Source organism: Schistocerca cancellata, chromosome 9, assembly GCF_023864275.1.
Source record: "Schistocerca cancellata isolate TAMUIC-IGC-003103 chromosome 9, iqSchCanc2.1, whole genome shotgun sequence".
Lineage (NCBI taxonomy): Eukaryota > Metazoa > Arthropoda > Insecta > Orthoptera > Acrididae > Schistocerca > Schistocerca cancellata.
The window spans coordinates 217,413,995-217,436,570 of NC_064634.1; the positions used below are offsets into that span (position 1 = coordinate 217,413,995).

The following is a 22,576-nucleotide window of genomic DNA, read 5'->3' on the forward strand; positions in this document are numbered from 1 at the left end:
TTTTGTCGCTTCCTTGTAAAATGTCACAGATTCAACAGATTCGCTTGCAAATTGCGGTTGGACCGCAGGACAGCTTCACACAATAATGTAGCGGTATGTGGTAGCAGCGGCGCACCATTATCGGTCATAAACTTAAACTCCTTCCGAACTGGCCGTGGAAGGCCCAACGGTACCGACCGGCTGCCGTGTCATCCGCCAAGCCCTGGGGCGTCACTGGATGTGGATACGGAGGGGCATGTGGTCAGCACACAACTCTCCCGGCCGTGTCAGTTTTCGTGACTAGAGCCGCTACTTCTCAGTCAAATGGCTCCTCAATTTGACTCACAAGGGCTGAGTGCACCACGGCTGCCAACAGCACTCGGCAAACCGGACGGTCACCCATCCAAGTGCTAGCCCAGCCCGACAGCGCTTAACTTCGGTAATCTGACGGGAACCGGTGCTCCACAGTGGCAAGGCCGTTGGCGGTATCTGTCATATATACTGCATAAATCTACATGTATATCATTTAATCATATTCAGAGTCACCAGTCTTAAATTATGTAATGAAGTGGAACACCTGCAGCCGTTCTTTCGACGGTGTTTATTACGTAGCTACCAGTTTCGATGATTCAGTGCACCATCTTTAGTGCCTTAACTGGCGCTGAGGGGAGGAAATTCCTATCGTATACACAATTCCATCAGTGGCCGACATCTAAAAACCGATTTCTGAAGACTGCTGTAACAGTGATGCTGTTACCGCAGTCACATCACCGCTGATACAGTAGCCTATAAAAACCATTCCTTAGATGTCGGTCACTGATGGGATCGTGCATTCGACTGGAGTTTTCTTCCTCAGCGCCAGTTACGGACTGAGAATGGTATGCTAAATCATCAAAACTGGTAGCTACATAACAACGTCGAAAGGGCGGATGGAGGCGTTTCGACCGAAATTCCTCAAATTTTCAATCAGAACGGTGGACATACAAAAATCTTAGCTTGGTTCCTAATGGAAATTCATGCTACATCTTTCCGCGTTGGTAGATTTTACTACGTTGAATAGCCTCCTGTTTTAGCCCACAGCCCTGTACAGTATGTCAAGTACCGAACACATAAGTAATTCACACTTTTACTGTGTAGTTGCAGATATTTGCTATTTTCAAAAACTCATACTTCATCAAACAGGTCGCGGAAGGTTCAACGGTTCCGACCGACCACCGAGTCATCATCAACCGATAGGCGTCACCGGATGTGGATATGGAGGGGTATGTGGTCAGCACAGTGCTCTCCCGGCCATTGTCAGCTTTCGTGAACGAAGCCGCTACTTGGCAGTCAAGCAGCTCCTCAATTGGCCTCACAAGGACTGAGTGGACCCTCATTGCCAACAGTGCTTGGTGGATATGGACGGTCACCTGTCCAAGTGCTAGGCAAGCTCGACAGCTCTTAACTTCGCTTGTAAGTAGGCTGTTTATGTTTTCTTTATGTAAGTAGGCTGTTTAGGTTCTTATATTGGTAACGCCGCCACCACGTAGCGCTCTCTGTATGAAAATCACTGACTGTGCTGTGTGCAGCCTCTGGATGTGAACAGCGCGTAGCGTTGTGCAGTTGGAGGTGAGCCGCCAGCAGTGATCGATGTGGGGAGAGAGATGGCGGAGTTTTGTAATTTGTCATGAACTGCTATATATATTATGACTATTAAGGTAAATACATTGTTTGTTCTCTATTAATATCTTTCATTTGCTAACTATCCCTATCAGTAGTTAGTGCCTTCCGTAGTTTGAATCTTTTATTTAGCTGGCAGTAGTGGCGCTCGCTGTATTGCAGTAGTTCGAGTAATGAAGATTTTTGTGAGGTAAGTGATTTCTGAAAGATATAGTTTAATGTTACTCAGGGCCATTCTTTTGCAGGGATCTTTGATAGTCAGATTGCGTTGCGCTAAATAATATTGTGTGTCAGGTTAAGCATAGTCTTGTACAATTGTTCAAAGGGGACGTTTCACGCTGATCTGGCAGGAACTCGTGTTAGCACTGCGACAAGGACACTGGTGCTGTTATTTTCACCCAGATGAATTCTAAGCCAGCCGTCAACAAGTTATAGTCTCCCATCAGACCAACATTATTACTACAGCATTGGTGAAACTTTATTTTTTCCGTTGCTGGTTATAAGGCCTAAATCAGACGAGGAACCTTTTTGCATGATTAAAACTTAGAGGTGTTCAGCTCTGTTTGATTAATATGCTGTTACGGGTAATTGATTTAGCTATTACATTGATGGTATTTAATTGACATGTCCGATTTCAAAAGTATACAGTTTCGTCTTTACATGCGTTTGTGTCGGTCCAACTCAGCCGAAACACTGTACTCCATCCACGCAAGAGAGTGCACGGCACCAATGGGTTCCAAAAAGCTGCGCGCTAAAATTCAAAAATGTGATCGCCGCTTCTGCTGATCACAAAGCTAGAGGATCAAGTGTTTTGAATAGCCCTTGGTCCAGCTACTATTTCTATACCTATCGGAATAACGGCCATACTGTGTGTATCCTACACTGCAGGGTTAAAATTGAAACATATCGTGTTTCCATCGGCCCAGACAAATTGAGCAAATCGGTTGGTTCTTTTGAATTAGCTGTGGTCTAGCGTGGGCCTTCCTTTTTTGAGTCGTCCAGCCTCTGACTGATTTAATGCGACCAGCTTGGGCGGCTTATAAAAGCCCCATTTGTTCATGGGCGCTTCCTGAGAAAACCACGACAAACCATGATTTCTGGGACCAAAAGGACCAATTGCGGCGGTGGACACTTCTATAATTTATATTCCCAGCAAATCGTCAATATTTTTGCCATAGATTATTAATATTCTCGGGGAACGTCGAAACTTTTCTCACATCATTATTCGTTACCAACAGCTAGAGATTCAAAGTTACTATGCTGATGCATAAAACAGCCAAAACAGGTTTTTAGGCACTTTTGCACCGTGGGCGGCAATTCATTAAATAACTAACGATAGAAAGTGGCTCACATTTTAACTGTCCGTTCTTAGACATTTATCTAGGAATACCATTTTCCCATTTGCCAAAATCTTTGTCCATACTTTGCCCACATACTAACTTGAAAGCAAGGAAGTTTCAATTTTAATTTCGAAAGGCTGAAACTCGGCTGAAGGCTACACACCAAATAAGAAACTATTTATTTCTTTCCTCGCTGCTCTGCCCCAACCGACCGAAATGGCTCTGAGCACTATGCGACTTAACTTCTGAGGTCATCAGTCGCCTACAACTTAGAACTAATTAAACCTAACGAACCTAAGGACATCACACACATCCATGCCCGAGGCAGGATTCGGACCTGCGACCGTAGTGGTCGCTCGGCTCCAGACTGTAGCGCCTAGAACCGCACGGCCACTCCGGCCGGCCCAACCGACCGACTGCCACACACAGCACACCCAGAAAATATATCCGCCACACCAAAGATAGTACAGCAGTACCAGTATCGATACACGCTGATGCTGCCACTCACGGATAAAAGACAGCAACGTTATGGCAGTAACCGAAGAAGAAATAAGACACCACTGGACTACAACCAGCGATTAAAAAAAAGTCATGACGCGAGTCAGCCACAGCTCATGTATAAATAAACACAAAAACTTTACGGGCCCACAGAATTCGCTTTATATAAGTAGTCAAACATGGTGAAACAGGTAAATTAAGGAAAGCAGCTGAAAAATGTGGTGTGTCAAAGCATAAAAAAAGCCAGTATGCTGCACTTTAACGGACTCTGATAAGAAAAAGGCCAACCAGCTGCCTCAATGGTCACTAAGCCTTCAGCAACAAAAATTTTGCTCGCGAACATATTCGCTGTTTCTTGTACTGGAAGAGAATAGCAGAGAGACCATTACTGTAAAAGAGAGAGGAGACAGTGTCAGTGATGATGGAGGGAGAGAGAAAGTGGCAGTGAAACAGAATGGGAGAAGACAACAGCAATAGGAGCCAAAGACAAAGAAGATAGTCATGGTCAGTGAGAGAGAGTAGCAGTAAAAGAGAAAGGGAGATGGTTCGAGATAATGGCAGTGGGAGGAAAAGAGTGAGGAGACAATGGAAAAGGAGTGGAGACCATTGAGTGGCCTGGGCACCTGGTCCCCCCCCCCCCCCCTCCCATGCCAAGAATGGAGAACATGAGAACATTTGCTCACTTTCCCCCACGCCCACATATTTCCAGGTCTAGAGGTCGGAACAGTGAGCAAACCATCCCAGACATGTTTGAACAGGACAGGTGGCTGAAGAGAAAGACAGCCGACTGCAAGTGAGAAAGGAGACTGTGGCAATGCTAGAGAAAAAGAATGGGACAAAGACAGTGGTAGTGGAACAGAGAGAGACTGTGAAAGTGGCAAAGAAGGCGACAGTGATAAGGAAGAGCGAAAAAAAGGAAGCAAGCAATGGCAGTGGAAAAGGCAGGCAGGACAGTGTGCCAATGAAACAAAAACTGGAGAGTGGAAGATATATATATATACAGTGGCAGTGAGAGGGAGACCATGCATATGAAGGATTCCCGCATAGAGAGACTGTTAATAATTTTTTTTGTGCTCATACGGGAGCATTTTTCAGCTGTTCCTAAAATGATCCAAAAAGCAACCACATCGAAAATCAGCTGTGCTACCATAGATGTCGGTTCTCAAGTGCAACCAGTATGAAGGACAAATCAACAGCAACCAAACTATGATGCTCGCCTAATCTCTTTTTCCTTCAGACTCTCAGCCTATAGGCCATAAAGCCATCTCCAGACGTTTTAGGAATTTTACTGCAACTTAACAGGGTGAGAAAATTTAGCACCTATTTTTAAAATTTGAGGTAACGGTTGATTATATCCGATTTTCAATTATTGAAACTGCGTTAAACTGTGATGAGCTTACAAGCTAGTATCTGAAGATAAGAATAATGATCTCTTGAGACAAAGCAGCAAACACATCTAATTTTTAGGCAAGAAATGGGACAGCAAGGAAAGCAACGAAACAATGTCTTTCATCTTGTATACCGAGGTTGACGGCATCGATTTCGCACTGTTTGAGTTAATACTGGATTTTCAAGAGACATTGCCTACTTCAATACAATTATTTTGAGTGTCAGGCTACGTTGGAGTGTTATACAAAAAAACCATCCACTTTCGCCTGGCGTTCATTGGGGTCATCCTGAGCCATCTTCTTGGTCGGTTTGTACTTTTTACGCCCTGATTTGCACAATATAGGAGAACAGCCGTTAGTATGGGCTGGTGAGTAGTGTGGGCCATTTGGCACTTCTCGAATTTGCTGCAAAATCTCAGACACAGGCTCTGCTTCGAATAAAGCACACCCGTCACTATGCAATTTGTTAGAACTAGAGTGGTCTCGGTATTTGGTTTCTCTCGCAACAAAATTTTATTTCCTTTTGAGTGTCGAAGCTGATGAACGGTGTAACCGAGCATCGGTTAATACTATTAAAAGTGAGAAATAATTTGATTATGCTGTTATTTGTAGACTGATCTGCCAAACCTGAGACAGATAAATTTACATAACATATTACCTAGTTGGTGGAAATGAATTGAAGTGCTGTAGCATATTGGCAGACAGAGATCTCCCAGTCGTACACACAAAGCTAGACATCACGTGGCGTTACTCTAGCGCCAAATAGAACTGGCCCCGCATCACGAATCGGCCGAAGGGACGGAAAAAGCCCGCATCACGAGACAGTTTAAGCGACGGGAAATGGCCGTGCGTGAGTGTGCTTGTGCGTGATTGCGTGTGTCTGTGAGCACTTACGACGCACTATGATGATGATATCCACACAAGTCTTCGCTGCTCATTAGGGCTCAATTCGAAGCAGGACTCGTCACTGAATACAATTCTACTCCAATCAATGAAATCCCAGGCTGAAGACGTGTCTCGAGACACCCTGGAGAGCGGTGAGCTACCAGCCTATCACCCTCCACAAGGTGCTACAAACAGGACTCATGGTATGCGATTCCATTTCTTTTCATAGCAGGACAAAAACCGAACTAGGTTTGTTACAGAGAAAAATTGGGAATGTAGAAACAAGTGCAGTAGAGTGCAAAAGCAGAAGTGGAAAAAATTAAAACTTATTTTTTGAGTCATCGGATTGGTTTGATGCAGCCTGCCACAAATTACTTCTTGCCAACCTCATCATCTAAGAGCAGTACTTGCAATCTACGTCCTCAATTATTTGCAGGATATATTGTGACCGCAGCCAGGGCGTAAGTTAAGTCGAAGAGCTTGTTGTACAATAGGTCATATTTCTGTAACTAATGTGCACGTTAACATCTATGTCGTAAAAAGCCAGTAGAATTTCGAGCGACACGTGCATTAGGAAAAGAGGCGGGAAAAATCATCCTTCAATCGTCCGCTGCAGAAGCGATTGGGCACAACATAGATCATCCTGGGCGAGCTGATCGACAAAACGACAACCAACGGCCACGTAAAGTTTATCTGTAATTTTTAAAAATAATGGTAGTGCTTTTTTTTTTACTCATCTCCTACTGATTGGTATGATGCGACCCACGACGAATTCTCTTCCATCCGTCATTCGCTACTTTGCTGCCTGGGTTGCAGAATTCCTGAACTTCATGCTCTCCGTGACCATCGATCCTGATGTTAAGCTTCTCGCTGTTCTCATTTCTGCTACATCTCATTACTTTCATCTTTGTTCGATTTACTTTCAATCCATATTCTCCACTATTAGATGGTTCATTCATTACAGCAGATCCTGTAATTCTTCTTCACTTAAACTCAGGATAGCAATGTCATCAGTGATTCGTATCATTCATATCCTTTCACCTTGAATTTTTATTCCACTCCTGAAACTTTCTGCCGGCCGCGGTGGTCTAGCGGTTCTAGGCGCGCAGTCCGGAACCGCGCGACTGCTACGGTCGCAGGTTCGAATCCTGCCTCGGGCATGGATATGTGTGATGTCCTTAAGTTAGTTAGGTTTAAGTAGTTCTAAGTTCTAGGGGACTGATGACCACAGATGTTAAGTCCCATAGTGCTCAGGGCCATTTGAACCATTTTTGAAACTTTCTTTTATTTCCATCATTGCTTCTTTGATGTGCAGATTGAACAGTAGGAACGACAGGTTACATCCTTGTCTTACACCCTTTTTAATCCGAGCACATCGTTCTTGGTCGTCCACTGTTATTATGCCATCTTGGCTGTTGTACATATAGTATATAACCCGTTTCTCCCTATAGCTTGCCCCTATTTTTCCCAGAATTTCGAACATCTTGCTCCAGTTTAGTTTGCTGGCCACTTTTTCCTGGTCGACAAATCTTATGAACGTGTCTTTATTTTTCTTTAGTCTTGCTTTCATTATCGTCCGCAACGTCAGGATTGCCTTTCGGCTTCCTTTTCTTTCCCTAAAACCTAATTGATCGTCATCTAACACATCCTCGATTTTCTTTTCCAGACTTCTGTATACTATTCTTGTCAGTAATTTGGATTCATGAGCTGTTAAGTTGATTGTGCGATAATTCTCGCACTTGTCAGCTCTTGCAGTCTTCGAAATTGTGTGGATGACGTTTTTCCGAAAGTCCGATGGTTTGTCGCCAGACTCAAACATTCTGCACACCAACGTGAATAGTCGTGTTGTTGCCAAATCTCCCAACGATTTTAGAAGTTTCCATGGAATATTATCCATCCCTTCACCTTTATTTGATCTTAAGTCATCCAAAGCTTTTTTAAATTCTGATTCTAATACTGCATTCCCTGTCGCTTCTAAATTGACTCCTGTTTCTTCTTCTGTCACATCAGACGAATCTTCTCCCTCATACAGGCCTTCAATATACTATTTCCACGTATCACCTATCTGCTGAATTTAACAGTGGAATTCCCGTCACAATCTTAATGTTAAAACCCTAGCTTTTATTTTCACCGAAGGTATGTTGACTTTCCTGTATGCTGAGTCAGATCTTCCGCTAACCATTTCTTTTTCGATTTCTTCAGATTTTTCATGCAGCCATTTTGTCTTGGATTCCCTGCACTTTTTTGAGCAGTGGTAAAATTTGCTGTTTTGAAAAGCGCGCCGCAGCGGGTAATGTGAAGCAGTTGCCATACGTTTCTGGCGGTGGCGCCACTGTGGCAATCGCAGCTTTGGTGTGTCCCTCTGGTGGAAAAGGGAAAAGGTTGCCTGTTCACATGCATTTAAGGGGCGCTATAAGCTCGCCAGGGGCCGGCTACTACCCCGACCTGTGGAAAACCTCCCATATCCTGGTGTTCCTTAAACACCGTAAGCCGCCATCTGCTGTCTCCTCCTACCATCCCATCAGCCTTACCTCGGTCTTCAGCAAGGTCCTGTAATCCATCCTAACCCGATGCATCCACCAGCATCTCCGCCAGCACCGCCTCCTTCCCGTTACCTAGTGTGGCTTTCGGCCGTCCTTCTCTTCCGATGACCTCCTGCACCTCAGTCATCTTCTCTCCGAACAGCTTAAGTCCCGTCGCTCCACTATCTTCCTCTCCCTTGACCTTGAACGAGCCTTTGACCACGTGTGGCATTCTAGTCTCCTCTTCAAGCTCCAAACCTTTGCCCTTCCTATTAACTGTGTCCGTCTGATCGGCTCCTTTCTTTCCCAACGTCCTTCCTATGTCACCATCCATAACACGGGTTCCTACACCTATCTCTCCTCCGCTGGTGTGCCCCAAGGTTTCGTCGCCTCCCCTCTTCTGTACCTTTTGCATACGGCGCACATGCCGCCGCCTTCACCCCCCATCCACCTTCTCCAGTACGCCGATGACACCGCATTCCTTGCCCTTGTCCCCATCCTGCAGCGCTCCCAACACCTTCTCCAATCCCATCTTGAGCGGTTCACCACTTGGTGCAACCAGTAGTTGCTTAAGGTTAATCCTTCCAAAACCCAGGCGATAATTGTAGGCAAAACCACCCCTTCCTTCCGCCTCCTCGATTTCTGTATCACCATCTATGGTCGTCCTATCGCCCTCACCCCCACACTTAAGTACCTTGGCGTCACCCTCGACCGTCGCCTCTCCTGGACCCTCCATCTCTGGACAATCCAAGCCAAGGCACACTCCCGGCTCCATCTCCTCAAGCTCCTTTCTGGCCGTACATGGGGGCTGGACCCCTCCACCATCTTCCACACCTATAAATCCCTCATCTGCCCTATCCTCTGCTACACCCATCCTGCCTTTTACAAATCCCTTCAAATCCTTGAACGCCATGCTCTCAGCCTCACCTATCGTATCCGTCTCCCCTCCCCCATGCAGATCCTGTACGATCTTATTCCGTTCACCCACCTCCTCCTTTTCCTCGAACTGATACGGATCCTATACACCTCCCGTAAACTAGATCCCCCTCACCCTCTTGTCTCTCCCATCCTCTCCCACCCCCATCCGCTGCTGCGCCTGTATTTCCACGTCCCACCTGCTCTCCATCTCTCCACTCTCCATACCCTCTCCCAAGGTGGCTTCCGCCAGCTCCCCCTCCCTGATGATGCCCTCCTCCCCTCCATCTACCCCTCCTATCAACTTTGATCCTCCCCTCCCACTTCCTGTGTTTTTCCTTAGGGCACCCTCTCTCCCTTCTCTCCCCTTTCCCTCCCTCCTCCCTCTCTCCCTCCACCCCTGGCTTTCCCTACCCCCCTTACCTTCATTCCTCCCCCCATCCCGTCTGCCCTTGGCAACTTTGCTCTCCCCTCTCCCTCCCCCACCACCTTCTTCTCCTCATGGCAGGTCCCTGGACTCGCACATGCTAAGTGGACATTCGCGCGCCGGAGATCATCGCCATCAGTTTCTCGTGTGTGTGCCATCTGATTACTGTTTAGTGTACTTCACCGTCACGCTCCTTCGTTCACCTGTGCCGTCGAAGTCGTCAGTGTTAGTGCACCGTGCTGACAGTTTTTAGTGGTTTTTTTCGTCGAGTGTGAACGGCTTCGTGTTATTTGTTTCTGTGTCTACTGTTTTTTTGCCCACCGCTTTGTATTGTATCTTTGGTGTCTCCTTTATACTTTCATTGTACAACTTGAGACTGAAGAACAGTGTAATATGCTGGTGCCGGCCCACCTTCTGTAAGGTGTTTAAGTAACAATAAAGGAAAATAAAAAAATCTCGCCAGGGGTCAGTCAGTCAGTTGGAGGCAGTTGGTCAGCCAGGGCAGTCTGTCAGTCTGGGCGAGTCAGCCAAGTTAGTCTGGGTCTGTCTCCCGTCCGCATTGGTGAGGCGGTTAGTGTCTGTTGGTCGTCCAGAGTGCTAGTATGTGTTAGGCCGCCAGTCTGCATGAGTTTGCTCAGGCAATGGGGATTGGCGACTGGATCGATCGGTTGGTCGGTCGATCACTGGGACACAAGATGACTTGTCCGCCTGGAGCGTCGGCGCATGTGAGGTCGCCACGTGAGTCTAGCGGCCGCGCCGCATAGCGAAGCGTAATGGCTTCGCGGCCAACACGAAAGCAACAGGAGTCAACCCACGACATCGGTCTGGCCGGGGCGAGCTGCGACACCGTGAGACGGGAGATCGGCGCGCCTTCCTGCGTCCGTTGAAGCGGATGGCAGCGGACGGTTCGGGATGGCGTTTTGGGGGTGCTGCGCCAGGTCTTTGCCAGAAATCGCAGTTATTAGAAGTTAAGTGATTAGTGATATGTTGTTTCAGTTACTTGTTAAATTCTACTTATGTTGTTGGTCAGTCTCTCGTCCCCAGCTGGCTCGTCTGTCTCTCGTCCGCATTTGTTAGGCAGTAAGTGTCTGTCTGTCTGTCAATCTGCCTCTGTCATGTTTGTCGGATTCGGTGTTAACGAATTTATTTCTTAAAGGCCGAATTCCTGAAATATGTTTTTTTCTTGCCTATCATCTTGCGAGGTGGTATATGTGTAATGTAGGGCATGTTGTACATTTTATGTAAGTCTGCATTTTATGGGTTTTATTTAAATAGTCATTTTAGGTTATAAGGTTGCCACCCTTCCACCGTAAACGCAGATTGCACTTTCGGTCGCAAATAATTTGAGTGTTGTACCAATTTCATCCCTCTTACAGGGTGCATAGTTTATGGGTTTGTGTGAATTGTTAAATTTTTTTTGGTTTACAGTAATCTGGTATGTTGCAGATTTGCACCAGTGTACTCTTTCAGATGTTGCTGTGAGCAGTCACCTAGTGTGATTAAATGTGTTAATGTTCTTGAAGAATCGCTAGTAAATAAAGTAAATTCTTTATTGGAGCCATTTTGTCTTGGATTCCCTGCACTTTTTTTATTTTTTTATTTTTGTTTATTTCTTCCTAAGTGTTGCAATAAATGAAGCAGGCAAAAAGGAATACAAACGTCTCAAAAATGAGATCGACAGGAAGTGCAAAATGGCTAAGCAGGGATGGCTAGAGGACAAATGTAAGGATGTAGAGGCTTATCTCACTAGGGGTAAGATAGATACTGCCTACAGGAAAATTAAAGAGACCTTTGGAGATAAGAGAACCACTTGTATGAACATCAAGAGCTCAGATGGAAACCCAGTTCTAAGCAAAGAAGGGAAAGCAGAAAGGTGGAAGGAGTATATAGAGGGTCTATACAAGGGCGATGCACTTGAGGACAATATTATGGAAATGGAAGAGGATGTAGATGAAGATGAAATGGGAGATACGATACTGCGTGAAGAGTTTGACAGAGCACTGAAAGACCTGAGTCGAAACAAGGCCCCCGGAGTAGACAACATTCCATTGGAACTACTGACGGCCTTGGGAGAGCCAGTCCTGACAAAACTCTACCATCTGGTGAGCAAGATGTATGAAACAGGCGAAATACCCTCAGACTTCAAGAAGAATATAATAATTCCAATCCCAAAGAAAGCAGGTGTTGACAGATGTATAAATTACCGAACAATCAGTTTAATAAGCCACAGCTGCAAAATACTAACGCGAATTCTTTACAGACGAATGGAAAAACTAGTAGAAGCCGACCTCGGGGAAGATCAGTTTGGATTCCGTAGAAATACCGGAACACGTGAGGCAATACTGACCTTACGACTTATCTTAGAAGAAAGATAAAGGAAAGGCAAACCTACGTTTCTAGCATTTGTAGACTTAGAGAAAGCTTTTGACAATGTTGACTGGAATACTCTCTTTCAAATTCTAAAGGTGGCAGGGGTAAAATACAGGGAGCGAAAGGCTATTTACAATTTGTACAGAAACCAGATGGCAGTTATAAGAGTCGAGGGACATGAAAGGGAAGCAGTGGTTAAGAAGGGAGTAAGACAGGGTTGTAGCCTCTCCCCGATGTTATTCAATCTGTATATTGAGCAAGCAGTAAAGGAAACAAAAGAAAAATTAGGCGTAGGTATTAAAATCCATGGAGAAGAAATAAAAACTTTGAGGTTCGCCGATGACATTGTAATTCTGTCAGAGACAGCAAAGGACTTGGAAGAGCAGTTGAACGGAATGGATGGTGTCTTGAAGGGAGTATATAAGATGAACATCAACAAAAGCAAAACGAGGATAATGGAATGTAGTCGAATTAAGTCGGGTGATGCTGAGGGAATTAGATTAGGAAATGAGACACTTAAAGTAGTAAAGGGGTTTTGCTATTTGGGGAGCAAAATAACTGATGATGGTCGAAGTAGAGAGGATATAAAATGTAGACTGGCAATGGCAAGGAAAGCGTTTCTGAAGAAGAGAAATTTGGTAACATCGAGTATAGATTTAAGTGTCAGGAAGACATTTCTGAAAGTATTTGTATGGAGTGTAGCCATGTATGGAAGTGAAACATGGACGGCAAATAGTTTGGATAAGAAGAGAATAGAAGCTTTCGAAATGTGGTGCTACAGAAGAATGCTGAAGATTAGATGGGTAGACCACGTAACTAATGAGGAGGTATTGAATAAAATTGGGGAGAAGAGGAGTTTGTGGCACAACTTGACAAGAAGAAGGGACCGGTTGGTAGGACATGTTCTGAGGCAGCAAGGGATCACAAATTTAGTATTGGAGGGCAGCGTGGAGGGTAAAAATCGTAGGGGAAGACCAAGAGATGAATACACTAAGCAGATTCAGAAGGATGTAGGTTGCAGTAGGTACTGGGAGATGAACAAGCTTGCACAGGATAGAGTAGCATGGAGAGCTGCATCAAACCAGTCTCAGGACTGAAGACCACAACAACAACAACAAGTGTTGGTGGTGATGATGGTGGTGGTAGTAAGTTCCTATGGGACCAAACTGCCGAGGCCATCGGTCCTTAGGCTTACACACTACTTAATCTAGCTTAAACTAACTTATACTAAGTACAGCACGCACACCCATGCCCGAGGGAGGACTCGAACCTCCGACGGGGGCAGCCGCGCGAACCGTGGTAAGGCGTCTAAGACCACACGGCTACCCCTACATGATTTGTGTTTCTGTATTCCTGAATTTTTCTGAAAATTTTTGTACTTCCTTCTTTCATCGATCAACAGCAGTATTTCTTTCGTTACCCTTGGTTACTTCACAGTTAGCTTCTTTGTATCTATGTTTTTCCTTCCAACCTCTGCGACTGTCCTTCTTAGAGATACCTATTCCACTTCAACTGTACCGCCTAGTGAGCTATTCCATATTGCTGTATCTATAACCTTAGAGAACTTCAAACATATCTCATCATCCCTTAGTACTTCTGTATCCCACTTGTTGGCATATTGATTCTTCCTGACCAAGCTCTTAAATTTCAGTCTACTCATCACTACTACACTGTCATATGAGTCTATATCTGCTGCTGGGTACGCCCTACAGTTCAGTATCTGATTTCGAAATCTCTGTTCATCAGTATTGTATTGTATTAAGCCGGGAACCTAGAAACGACGGAGAGGCTTCGTCCCGCCAATAGCCCTCAGTGGTTCACAACTCCACAACAGGCCACAGCAGTCCACCAACCCCACACCGAACCCCAGGTTATTGTGCGGTTCGTCCCCCAGTGGAACGTCTCACACCTGATGAGTGTAACTCCAAATGTTTGCGTGTTAAAGTAATTATGGTGTATGTGTACGTGGAAATAGTGTTTGTGCAGCAATGCCGACACAGTGTAACTGAGGCGCAATAAGGGGAACCAGCCCGCATTCGCCAAGGTAGATGAAAAACCGCTTTAAAAACCATCCACAGGCTGGCCAGCACACCGGAGCTCGATACTAATCCACCGGGCGGATTCGCGCTGGCGACCGGCACTCCTTCCCGTTCGGGAAGCATCGCGTTAGACCACGCGGCTAGCCGGTTCAAAAGGTTCAAAATGGCTCTGAGCACTATGGGACTCAACTGCTGTGGTCATAAGTCCCCTAGAACTTAGAACTACTTAAACCTAACTAACCTAAGGACATCACACACATCCATGACCGAGGCAGGATTCGAACCTGCGACCGTAGCGGTCACGCGGTTCCAGGCTTCTGACATTCCACGCGCCGTCAAAAATGGTTCAAATGGCTCCGAGCACTATGCAACTTAACTTCTGAGGTCATCAGTCGCCTAGAACTTAGAACTAATTAAACCTAACTAACCTAAGGACATCACACACATCCATGCCCAAGGCAGGATTCGAACCAGCGACCGTAGCGGTCACGCGGTTCCAGACTGAAGCGCCTTTAACCGCACGGCCACACCGGCCGGCCACGGCCACCGGCCGTCTCGTAGAACGTTATCCTATCGTTAGTTATTCAATCTTTTCCTCATGGTCTACTCCCACTTGGCGGCCCCTCCCAGAGATCCGACTGGGGGTTGTTCCGCAGTCTTTTGACAGTGGAGAGATCATCATGAAACTTTTTTCCATTACAGGCCACACGTCGTGTGGTTACACGGTACGTATCTTTAATGCAGTGGTTTCCATTGCCTTCTGCATCCTCATGCCGTTGATCATTGCTGATTCTTCCGCCTTTCGCCTCTCCCACCCCAAAGTCAAGAGATCAGGGCTCTGAAATTTAACGAAATACTTGCTTGGAACGGTTTCTTTCACATTACGTTTCGCATCAAGTAACTAATAACGAAATTGGCCTGAATAACTTTATCGAGGACTGGAACGGAATTGAGATTCAAGGCTATGTAACGTTATGTCAAATAACGTTATTGCTAAAACGAAATTAAATTAAGTTCCAGCACGTAACAAAATACTAACCAAATAGAAATAACGTTATTTGGCCTGAATAACGTCTGCGGACAGTGACACGGAAGTAACATAATCATTGGTAACGTTACGCCATATAACGGGTGCCCGTTGTAACTTAATGGATTGACGTTCCAGAACGTAACGCAATAGGATAACCAAAAAGAAAAGTTTGGCCTAAATAGCGTTGCTGGACTGTGAAACAGAAGTAATGTTGTCATTGGTAACGTTACACCATGTACTTTTCTCATGGTCACTAATTGGAACTACGCTCCGTAAACACAAAAATGTAACTAAACAAGTGGTGGAGGAACATTGCACATAGTTTCTCGTGCTTATACCAGCAAAATTAAGTGGTCAAGTAAACGGAACAGTGAACCGTTGAATGCACTAAATTGGCGTATGGGCTGCCGGCAAGAGCTGTGTAACGATTGGCTCTGAGCGGAATAGCGCGCTCATGACGCGCTCAACCTTTTCGAAAGGAAAAGAACCGAGCTGGCTGGTATCCTGCTCATAAGGTCGCCACACTGTGGTCCAGCTCGCCGCATAGTGGCCGAACTCGTCGCGTTGGGTCCAGCACGATGCAGCGAGCCCGACGTGTATCATTTGAAATCTAATCCTCATTCTTATGCTTCGTGGCGAGTAGGATTACCGTTTGATTTAACCTTTCATTTTAATTATAAATTTATTTAATTTGATGAGATCGAATGACTAAAAATGTGGCAATTTTCAAAATGGCTCTGAGCACTATGGGACTTAACATCTGTGGTCATCAGTCCCCTAGAACTTAGAACTACTTAAACCTAACTAACCTAAGGACATCACACACATCCATGCCCGAGGCAGGATTCGAACCTGCGATCGTAGCTGTCGCGCGGTTCCGGGCTGAAATGCCTCGAATCGCTCGGCCACTATACTAAAGAAATTCCTTCTTATTAAAGTTTGTCACAAATTTCACACCTATTTATTTAGCCTTCATTCAACCTAATGTGTATTTATATGAATCTGAATGTACACTCCTGGAAATTGAAATAAGAACACCGTGAATTCATTGTCCCAGGAAGGGAAAACTTTATTGACACATTCCTGGGGTCAGATACATCACATGATCACACTGACAGAACCACAGGCACATAGACACAGGCAACAGAGCATGCACATTGTCGGCACTAGTACAGTGTATATCCACCTTTCGCAGCAATGCAGGCTGCTATTCTCCCATGGAGACGATCGTAGAGATGCTGGATGTAGTCTTGTGGAACGGCTTGCCATGCCATTTCCACCTGGCGCCTCAGTTGGAGCAGCGTTCGTGCTGGACGTGCAGACCGCATGAGACGACGCTTCATCCAGTCCCAAACATGCTCAATGGGGGACAGATCCGGAGATCTTGCTGGCCAGGGAAGTTGACTTACACCTTCTAGAGCACGTTGGGTGGCACGGGATACATGCGGACGTGCATTGTCCTGTTGGAACAGCAAGTTACCATGCCGGTCTAGGAATGGTAGAACGATGGGTTCGATGACGGTTTGGATGTACCGTGCACTATTCAGTGTCCCCTCGACGATCACCAGTGGTGTACGGCCAGTGTAGGAGATCGCTCCCCACACCATGATGCCGGGTGTTGGCCCTGTGTGCCTCGGTCGTATGCAGTCCTGATTGTGGCGCTCACCTGCACGGCGCCAAACACGCATACGACCATCATTGGCACCAAGGCAGAAGCGACTCTCATCGCTGAAGACGACACGTCTCCATTCGTCCCTCCATTCACGCCTGTCGCGACACCACTGGAGGCGGGCTGCACGATGTTGGGGCGTGAGCGGAAGACGGCCTAACGGTGTGCGGGACCGTAGCCCAGCTTCATGGAGACGGTTGCGAATGGTCCTCGCCGATACCCCAGGAGCAACAGTGTCCCTAATTTTCTGGGAAGTGGCGGTGCGGTCCCCTGCGGCACTGCGTAGGATCCTACGGTCTTGGCGTGCATCCGTGCGTCGCTGCGGTCCGGTCCCAGGTCTACGGGCACGTGCACCTTCCGCCGACCACTGGCGACAACATCGATGTACTGTGGAGACCTCACGCCCCACGTGTTGAGCAATTCGGCGGTACGTCCACCCGGCCTCCCGCATGCCCACTATACGCCCTCGCTCAAAGTCCGTCAACTGCACATACGGTTCACGTCCACGCTGTCGCGGCATGCTACCAGTGTTAAAGACTGCGATGGAGCTCCGTATGCCACGGCAAACTGGCTGACACTGACGGCGGCGGTGCACAAATGCTGCGCAGCTAGCGCCATTCGACGGCCAACACCGCGGTTCCTGGTGTGTCCGCTGTGCCGTGCGTGTGATCATTGCTTGTACAGCCCTCTCGCAGTGTCCAGAGCAAGTATGGTGGGTCTGACACACCGGTGTCAATGTGTTCTTTTTTCCATTTCCAGGAGTGTATTTATATTTATTATGTACTTACATGCAATATCCCCTGTAAGTCGTAAAAATATTAACGGGCGGAGTTCCTATTTGACAGGACGTACGCGTTTAGTTGGAAGAGAGGAAATTAAAGAAAAGTGGAACAGATAAAAAACTGAAGGGAGAAGGAGAGAAATCGGGTGAGGATTTGCTAGATTAGAAGGTCCTGAATCGTTCATTCTGCCACTACATATAATTCATATATGGCCTAGTGAAAAAGTATGTGAATTTTTCGTGCGCCATGTGTTACCGTTGCCAAAATATATTGATTCTAAAATCTATACTCTAAAAAAAACTCTTAAGTCGATGTCATAGAAAACTTCTATTCTCATTTGAAATTTTCAAAATCTTCTCTACAAATTGTTATATTGATTGAAATATTGGCGTAGTGAAAATTTCCTCAAAGTTGAAAGAATTTGCTACTAGTTACTCCCAATAGTACCGTACGGGAAAGTATGTGCACCATTTGTTCTTTTTGTTGGATTTTTAGAAGTCTAGACAGTGAGAGGATACCTCATGGGTTTCAAAATATGGAACATAAAAGACACATATTTGTCAATAAATAATACAATAAATATTTCATGATGAAACATGAATTTATATTGCAAACACATTGGCACTTAGTACAAAATAGCAATATATATGGCTTAACTTAGGTGCTGGTATTACAGGTAGTTGTCTCCATCATCGGCAACTCAGCTTCCAAATCGGAGAACAGAGAAGAGCATTTTTTCCCCAGAAGACAAAGATGATGTAGTTAACGGGGATGGGGATCAAAGAAGATTTCCTGCGCAATATCCTTGATAACGTGGAGGAACAAAATGTTGTTCTCGTGTTGTTCACCAAGTTTGTTCCTCAGTGGTTTCAGCACGTATCGCAGAGACAAGAAGAGTAGCTCCATGCTCACCTGTGTTTCTGGGACGGCGAGAACTACGCAAGCAAGTGCATACTGTACTGAACGTTGCTCCTTCCAGTATTGGAGGGCATTTGCGCTCGTCTTGAGTTGCTTCGTACTTACGAAATTGCTACGGAATTTTGTCTTAATATACAAAGCCCTTCGGTTACACTCGTTCCGAGCTTTGTATCGCTGGGTACTCTTCTCCGTCAGTAGTCACTGAAGTTCATAATCCTCTTCATCGGATTCATCATCCACCGCAGGACGTTGTCACACTTCTTCCTTCCCAGTTTCGGTATCAATCATCTTCTGGGTCTAAAACCATATTCTACATACATAAGAAATAGAAGCTTCCACGTCGTCTTCTTCCAGGAACGAAAATAAAAGGGGCTCCATTGAGAGGACCGAATTGAAAGCCGGGTAATCGACTAATGCCGTACATCAGACCGCACCTCTTTTATACATTTGAGCACGTTCTCTGTCGTCCATTGCTATTTTCAAGTTCTTCGCAAGATCGCTACCAGACATATTGTCAAGACGAAGTTTGCACTTCAGCCAAAGCGCGTAAAAATCTCCTAAGAGAAACCCTTCCTGTGGCAAGGCGGTAATTGTGGTTCTGATAGGCTCGAGGGCGGCTATGGCGCTGTCGAGAAGGCCGAGATTGTACTTCTCCTCATCTTTGTCTGTAAAAAATCGTGAATGGAAATTCTAAGTCTCTTCAACGACGTCATCATATCATAAGACGATCCCCATCTAGTGCTGGTATCTAGCGTATCTTGTTGTGATTGTATCTTGTTGCTATCTATATGAGGCGGGTGACCATTGGATTTCGAAGGCACTTTGCTAAAGAGCAAACGTTGGCGATGAGATCATCTCATGCAAGGGACGAAGTCGCAGTGATTCCGTCCTCAACAGCCAACTTGACGGTATGTGCGCGCGTCTGACACACTTTAGGTGATTTCCCTCACATAGTAGGTCACATTCAAGAAATGAACAATCTTCATCCCAATCTTCTAACGTAGAAATGTCTCCACCCAAAAGTTAATGGCCTTGAACATATTAGCCCCGTTATCTGTTGTGAAACCCACTACGTACTCGAGAAGAACTTCGAAGCAATCCAACAACAGAATAATTTCCATCTTGAGCTTGGCCCCCGAACGTTTTTCGATTCGTTCGACGACTCCCAGACATCTAACTACACTCTTTCCGTCCTTAACGTACTGAATATTTGTTCCTAAAAGAATGTCGATGGTTCTCTGATGTTGCGTTGACTTTTCGAGAGACCAGTCTGCACTTCAATTCCTGGATTAGTTTCGCTCACACTGCGGCAACAAACTCCGGAATGAGTGGAGGAACGGTTATAGAATTCAAGACAACTCAGAAAAGTCACAGAATATCATTGTTTTCTTTTTTCAGATCCTATTACCATATAAAACAAAAATAATAACTCTAGACAAAGAAACACGTAACTTCGTGTAATTTCCTTTGAAGAGCCTACAAAAAACAAAAGAACTGACATTATCTACAGTATATACGATTCCCAAGATCTGTTATATTAAAGAATGTGTGTTAGATTTTCTATTTAAAAAAACTTCAGACGTAAACTACGCTAAATAAAAATAATCGAAACAATAAAACAAATTATTTTACAAGAAAAACGTTTTTAGACTATTTTCTAAACCTTGTGTTGTGATCCAGAATGAAATTTTCACACTGCAGCGGAGTGTGCGCTGATATGAAACTTCCTGGCAGACTAAAACTGTGTGCCGGACCGAGACTCGAATTCGGGACCATTGCCTTTCATGAGCTAGTGCTCTACCATCTTTCTTTTTTTGTTTAAAAAAAGAACATTTATTGAAATAATGTTATACATTCCAAATACATACTAAGTACATATACTAGCCATGTACACATGTTATACATGAAATGGTTTAAACAAAGACAGTTTGATCGTTTCAATTATGCTAATGTTAAAGAAATATAACAGAAGATTGTGTTACTGACAAAATTACCAGAAAGAGTTAATTTAAACATCAACAAAAAATTTTTTAAAGACATTCAAACTTCAACCATGAATAAATAAAAACTGAACTTTGAATTACATGGGCTCCATTCTTTTCAGAAGCATAAATAGCTCTTTATGAAGGATATCAGCAAATTGGTGGGATAATTTTTAATATATTAATGTACACAAGAAAATCGTCTCCGTGAGAGAAAGGTTAACGGTGAAAATTAATCTTTAATCTTCTCAGCTTAGTCAGACTAGCTATGAGCATTTCACGCAAATGTATGGAAGTCATCAAATACAGAACATGGAAGATTTATGCCCATCGCACATAGAAACAATTTAATAATCTAATTAGACAATTTCTGAAATACTTCAGAATGGCGGAAATGAGATGTGATGAAGATGACTAGCCTTCCAACTACACTTTCTGGACGTGAATGGAATGTTAAGTTTCTGAAGTGAACAGATCTATATAATAAGTCTTTCACTGCAAAATCGACTTACTCATCACAGTGCAAAAATGAACAGGGCAATGTGCCAACCATTGAATATTACATTATATCAGATAGAATCTTATGATTTTAACCAATCGATGAGGATATTTCCATAAAAACTGTCAAGTTACATGTTTATAATACAAACCAATAATGCATCTTCGATGTTTTGTGTTTTGACTTTATTAGACACACAATCTGACTGTCACACAAGTTCTGTACATTACCTTATAAAATTTCAGAAACTGCTCTCTGAAATAGAAAAAGCACACACCAAATATTTACAGTAAAATTTTGAATAATATCCTTAAGGTAATTGAAATACATCACTGTCAACAAAGTCTTCTTTTTTTATATTAACCAGTGCCCATTCTTTCAAATATAGGTTTAACATATTACCGAAATTTTTATTGTGATTCGAATACCTTCTAATTTTGTGGAATTCACACATCATGTGTACCTTGAACCAGCTACCCAATCACGACTCACGCCCCGTCCTCACAGCTGTACTTCCGCCAGTATCTCGTCTCCTACCTTCCAAACTTCACATAAGCTCTCCTACGATGCTGCAGAACTAGCACTCCTGGAAGAAAGGATACAAAACGCCGCTCAGTAACTACTACGCCGTCGCCTTAGCCGATACCTGCCTCCCGGCGGATGGCGCGCCCTTGCGAGTGAATGTACCTCACCACGCCTAGGACCACCTCTTGATAACAAGCCTTGCAAATGCAAGCTTCCCGCGAATCCCGTGGTTGCCGCTGCTGATCACGCACGAGCATCTCCCCAACACGAAGATCTTCCATGCGCGGCACTATACATGACGGCCGTGCAAGTGAAGGCGCAATAACATTATATTACACTGAAGAGCCAAAGAAATTAATATAGGCAAGCATATTCAAATACAGCGATTGTAAACAGGCAGAATACGGCGCTGCTGTCGGCAACTCCTAAAAAACAAGTGCCTGGTGCAGTTGTTAGATATGTTACTGCTGCTACAATGGCAGGTTATCAAGATTTAAGTGAAGTTGAAGTGGTGTTATAGTCGACGCACGAGCGATGGGACACAGCATCTTCGAGGTAGAGACGGGATTTTGCCGAATGAACATTTCACGAGTGTACCGCGAACATCAGGAATCCGGTAAACCATCAAACCTCCGATATCGCTGCGGCCGGAAAAAAGATGCTTCAAGAACGGGACCAACGACGACTGAAGAGAATCGTTCAACATGACAGAAGTTCAATCCTTCCGCATATTGCTGCAGATTTCAATGCTAGGCCATCAACAAGTGTCAACGAGTGAACCACTCAACGAAACATCATCGATATGAACGTTCGGAGCTGAAGGCCCACTCGTGTACTCTTGATGACTGCACGACACAAAGCTTTACGCCTCGCCTAAGCCCGTCAACACCGACTTTGGACTGCTGATGACTGGAAACATGTAGCCTGATCGGACGAGTCTCGTTTCAGATTATATCAAGAGGATAGACATGTAAGGGTATGGAGACATGAATCCATGGACCTTGCGTGTCAGCAGTGGACTGTTCAAGCTAGCGGAGGCTCTATAATGGTGTGGGGCGTGTCCTGTTGGAGTGATATGAGACTCCTGATACGTCTACATACGACTCTGACAGGTGACACGTACGTAAGAACCCTGTCTGCAACCATTCA

General features: G+C 44.9%; 1 pseudogene; it reads right to left on the reverse strand.

Moving 5' to 3' along the window:
• Positions 1-346: 346 nt before the first annotated feature.
• LOC126102312 (5S ribosomal RNA) lies at positions 347-463 on the reverse strand (annotated as a pseudogene).
• Between the last annotated feature and the right edge of the window lie 22,113 nt (positions 464-22,576).